Genomic DNA, 5,691 nt, shown 5'->3' with positions numbered 1-5,691 from the left:
GCTGATTTAGCTATTTTACTCATGTCAGAAAATACAGTTTCACCTTGTGTGTTATGACCTTCATAAACAAACAAAAGACATAAAGGTCAGCAGTTCTTGAGGAGGAGTGTGTTCAACTGCACTTCAAAGGAGAGTAACTACAGTCCTGGCAGCGCCTGTCTTGATCACCCCCATTTATTCATTCAGCAAGTGTTTCTGGGGGACCCACTATGTATACTAAACACTGTTGTAAGTGTTCAACCCAGAGTATATGTACTGCAAGACCAAACGAGGGCAGAAACGGAAGAATGAATTCCATCAAAGAGACAGAACCTGAAGAGTCACCAGCGTAAATGTCTGCATTTCTGCTGGAGCCAGATGTTTGCTGAGTGAGGGAAGGTGCAGCAGGAGTGAGAGAAAAGCTTATTCTTCTTCCTGATCACCTCTCCTGGCTTGTCTTTTATTGCTGCTGTAACAAATCACTACAGACATGGTGGCTTACAATAGCCCAGGTTTCTTGTACTTCTCTGGGTCTCATGTGGGCCTCACTGGGCTACAGTCAGGTGTCAGCAGGGCACTGTTCCTCTTGGGAGGTCTCGGGGATATGTGTGTCCTTGCCTTACCAGCTTCAAGCAGCCACCTGCATGCGTGGGCCTGTGGCCCCCTCTCTTTGTCTCCAAAACTAGCAACGCTGTATCCCTCTGACTCCTCATCTCTTGGAAAACAGCCGGGAAAGATTCTCTGTATATTGGGTCTACCAGGTGATCCTGGATGCTCTCCCCACATAAGGTCCATAGTAACTGGATCCTTGAGGTCCCTTTGATTGTGAAAGGTGATGGATCACAGGTTCCTTCCAGTGCACCAGGGTTCATCTCTTGCCTCTTCAGCTGGCATCCATCCCTTCACTATGGCCAAGCCCCTCATCTTGGCTTCTATCCTTACGGCCTTTGCCTCCACCTTTGATTCTCCTTTCTTCTAAGGGCCCTGGTGATTATATTTGCTTCACCTGGATACTCTAGGATGATAATCTCACCTCAAATGTGTGACTTAACCCCATCTGCAGAATCTCTTCTACCACATAGACTGACAAATTCATTGGCTTGGGGATTAGAACATGAACGTTTGGGGAGGCCTTTCTGTCTACTGCAGTCCACTCCTGTCCTGAAGATCCACATTCCACCCTGAAAGGTGCTCAAGAGCTTCAACCCACTGCAGCACCAGCTTAAAAGTGCAAAGTTTTACCTGGATCTCATGAACTCAGATGTCCCGAATCTCATTTAAATCATGTAAACCAAGTATGAGTGAACATCTGGTATGAGTGATTCCTGGGACACAATTTCTCTCCATCTGTGAACCTAGAGAAACCAGTTATATAATGGCAACAGGCATAGAATAACCGTTCTAGACATTCCTGTTTTAAAAAGAAAATGGGGTGGAAACAGCTGCCAGTGCCAAGCACTTTATAAGTTCAGCCAGCCACACTCGGCTTGAAGGCCTGGAAACAGCCTTCTGTGACTCAGCAGCCTTTGTAGGTGTGTGACTTTCTCTCAGAGACCTCTTTTTTTTTTTCCTTTTTCATGAAAGGTAGCAGGTATTTGCAGCCAAGTAGTTCTGTCAGCTTGTAATGTCTGTAATTGTAGGAGGCTGAGCCATCTTTTTTCATTTCATGTTGTCTCTGTCCCCTTAAGAAAGCAGTATCTGCTGATGTAACATTCTTGAGACGTATGGATCTTCTGTGTATGTTACAGAGATTCACTCCATTAGACCACAGGCTCCTTCCAGAGCTTTCCTAGATAACCCAGCTGTTTCCGGCTGTCTGTGACCTTCTGTGTCTTTCTCAGGTATAAGCAGTAGGTCGTAGGCCACAGTCTCATCTCTTCCCCTAGAGCAGGCCTCAGTTCAGTTCAGTCGCTCAGTCATGTCTGACTCTTTGCGACCCCATGAATTGCAGCACCCTGTCCATCACCAGCTCCTGAAGTTCACTCAAACTCATGTCCATCGAGTCAGTGATGCCATCCAGCCATCTCATCCTCTGTCGTCCCCTTCTCCTCCCGCCCCCAATCCCTCCCAGCATTAGGGTCTTTTCCAGTGAGTCAACTTTTTGCATGAGGTGGCCAAAGTACTGGAGTTTCAGCTTCAGCTACCTAAAAGTAAATCTTTCAATTTTAATGTCTTTGCCATACGCTAAGGATTTCCAGGTCATCAAGTCCTGTTTCCTTTTTTTTTTTTAACAGTCCTTCCCTCAACTTACCTATTTTTTCTCACATTAGACTATAATCAGTAAGAAGAAAGCAGGCTGCCCCTGCCACACCACTTAGAAATCTCTTCAGCTGAGAGTCTTGAGTTTCTCTCATGCGCCTTTCTTTGCACACAGCTGCAGTCACAATGCTAAGCTTCCTGCCACTGATTCACTGGAATCTCTCTTCCTTCACTTTCCCACAGCACAGGCCTCATTTCCTCCTGAACTTTTTAAAAGGTCCTTTTTTCCAGTAACTCTGTCCTCACAGCCACATAGCTGTTCTCTGACACACCCCTTACCTCCTTGGAGCCCTCGCTGCCTTTCCCAGCCATGGCCCTGCTCCTATGGCTCTCTGCCACACTCCTTTGAATTCTTCCACCCTCTTCCCACTGCCCAGTTCCAAGGCCACTCCTGCATTTCTTTGTCTTCATTAACGGCAGCACCCACTTCTTGGTCTCTGGAAAACTCCACTCTGCCAGTTGACCTGAATGTGCCAGTAGGAGCTTTGGATGTCACGTTTCACTGGGGGCTTCACTTCAAGGACCTGAATTTGCTTATGTGAGGCAGACAGTGGGAGGGCTCCCAGACCCGCCCACCTGCCAGTGTTGGCCTCACCACCGCAGAGAAAACTCGTGCTCGGTGTCATAAAAGAAGCAGCGTATTCCTAAGACTTCTCAGAATGGGAAGCTCTGTTCCTTCCCACCGGTTGGAAACAACCTGGAGAATGCAGACGTGACAGTTCAGTCCATCAGTCTCTGCACAGAAGGGTTACCGGGTGTAAGCTATGCTTCCAAGGAGCAGAGTCATATCCGTATGGAAATAATCTCCTGCAACAGGTGAACGTTTTAAATAAGGGCATTGCCCTGTTTTAGATTAACAAAATGGAGAAAACCTGTAAAATTATTTGAAGTTTTATTCTTGTAGTTTCTTTTTAGTCAGGTGGTGTGCCTGAGGATGCACATACATGAATGACTGCCATTCTTGTATATAATAGTTTTCCAAAATAGATTCTCGTTGGGAGGGAGAATTAAACAGCCAGAGGGATGAACATTACTTTCACGTGTTCTACAAAGTGTTTGCTTCCTTCAGAGTTCTCCTGAATTCTTTTTACTATTGCGGTCACTGTAACTTTTTAAAATTTATAATTCCATCAGAAGAGATTGTTAAAATAAACAACCATGTGTGACATCAGTTTTGCATGATGTGTGTAATCAAGAAAGTTTTAAGTGTGTGCTTACCAATAAAGAATGTTTTCACTGGAAGTCATTGAGAAGCCTTTTCATAATTTCCTTGATGTACAGTTTTATTCAGGTGACTTAATGGAGTATTTTAAATGTCAGTAACATTTCCCACATGCATCTTTTTGATGCAGGAGGATCTGAGTTGTAGCATTGTTATCTCTGTGTTCCATCACTGATTCAGTTCTCATTCCACCAAAAGAAACTGCAGATTTTTCTCCACTTTCGCCACAGTGGACCTCTGAAAACCTTGTCATGATATGTGTTGTTGATAAAGTGCCTCAGGATTTCCCCTTAAGAGTTTTTGTCCCTGGCTAGTGATGCAAATAAATGTGTCCAGTGTTGTCATAAAGGCTAAGAAACGTTTTCTGTAATCCTCTAATTTTAAAGTATCTTTTAACTCCAAGTAAACATTATGTAAAAGGAGCCCTGTTGCCTGTGTGTGTGTGTGTGTGTGTGTGTACAGCACGTATAAATTACTCATGTAGCCCATAACTAACAACTAGCTATAATTTACTTAGTTTAATATTTAACAATTGGGCCTCTTTAGAATTTATAGCTGTGATTTTAGTCTCTGAAGAAAAGGGAGGATGGCTTTTTTTAGGAAGTTTGAACTTGATGGTTTATTTTCTTCTAGACAAATATTTCTATATTGTTAAATACAAGAGTATAGTCTATAATGGAACCCCTAAATGCTAAGGCCCCTGTCACCAAATGTTGACTTGACTTAATTACAGCAGAGGCCCTCCCAGAAATGGAATCTTAAATCTTGTCTTTCAATAATCTGATCAACACTAAACGGGTCATCTGTCTGATAAACCCGGCTGGCCCCTCAAGAAAGTGACCTTGCCATAACTTTTTTGCCTAGTGTTAGCTTCCTGTTCCCTCCCTCTTCTGCCTATAAAACGCCTCAGTTTCAACAGCTTCTAGGAGCTCCTTTCTGTTTGCTAGATTAGATGGTGCCCATTTGTGAATTGTTTAGTAAAACCCACAAGATTTTTGAAATGTATTCATTTGAATTTTGTATTTTCACAAAATGTGTAGCAGAGACCTTCAGAGTCATTCTGAAGAGCTACAACCTTAAAATTTCCTGAGTCCTGCCTGGGTGGTTTCAGATGACTTAGGCCACTCAGAGGAAAGCTACAGGAAAGATGGAAGTAAGTGTGGATCACAGCATTTCTTGCTTTCTTTGGAAATAATTACCAACTTATTAGCATGGACTTAGAGACATCACAGGGGCTTCCCTGATGGCTCAGTAGGTAAAGAATCTGCCTGCAATGCAGAAGACTCAGGAGATGCGGGTTCAATCCCTGGGTCTGAAAGAACCCCTGGAGGAGGAAGTGGTAACCCACTCCAGTAATTTTGCTTGGAGAATCCCATGGACAGAGGAGCCTGATAGGCTACTGTCCATGGGGTTGCAAGTCAGACACGACAGCACACGCACAAGAGACATCACAGTCAGCAATGTGATAGGTTTTAATTGATTTCTGTCAACTGAAAAAAAACGCACAACGTGAGAGTTGCATACTGAGGGCAAAATGACTATAGCTGGGAGGCAGCACCTCAGCTCTGAGGAATGTGTATATGCGATTTTGGTGTATATGTGGTGTGATGTCTCTTGTGCGTGTGCTGTCGTGTCTGACTTGCGACCCCATGGACAGTAGCCCATCAGGGTCCTCTGTCCATAGGATTCTCCAAGCAAAATTACTGGAGTGGGTTACCACTTCCTGTATGGTGTATATGTAAGGTCAGTGTATATGTGATTTTGGTGAAGGGGGTTAAGGTCTGTATATGGTTTTAGTGGAGGGGCTTAAGGTCAGTGTATGCATGATTTTAGGGGGTTACGTACAGTCAAGCATGCATTTTGGCAGAGGCTTGCTGCTAGTCATGGGCAGGTGTCACTGTTTATGATTTTAGTGCTTTTCCAGATAGGAAGAGATGCAAGCCTTTGGGCTCCTACAATGTTATTTTGAAAATAACTATCCGAATGCCTTTCTGCCAGTTTTTCCTGGACTGCAGTTGCCTCACTCCTGATCTCCACCCTAACTCCTTTTGGTGGCTGTTGAAGGTCAGTGGCTGCAGTGGCCACTCACTTTATCCTTGTAAAGCCAGGTAGCCAGCGACAATTTTTAGTTGGCACTTCTCTTGAGTGAAGGTATGTGTGTGTGTTAGGCAACAATAAAAGAGGCCCATGAGATGAAAGATGTGGAGCAGCTGGGTTTTCTTCCTCCAGAA

Source organism: Bubalus bubalis, chromosome 15 (assembly GCF_019923935.1).
Source record: "Bubalus bubalis isolate 160015118507 breed Murrah chromosome 15, NDDB_SH_1, whole genome shotgun sequence".
NCBI classification, from domain to species: Eukaryota; Metazoa; Chordata; class Mammalia; order Artiodactyla; family Bovidae; genus Bubalus; species Bubalus bubalis.
The sequence above is the reverse complement of the archived record's forward strand: the minus strand, read 5'-3'. Positions refer to the sequence as shown.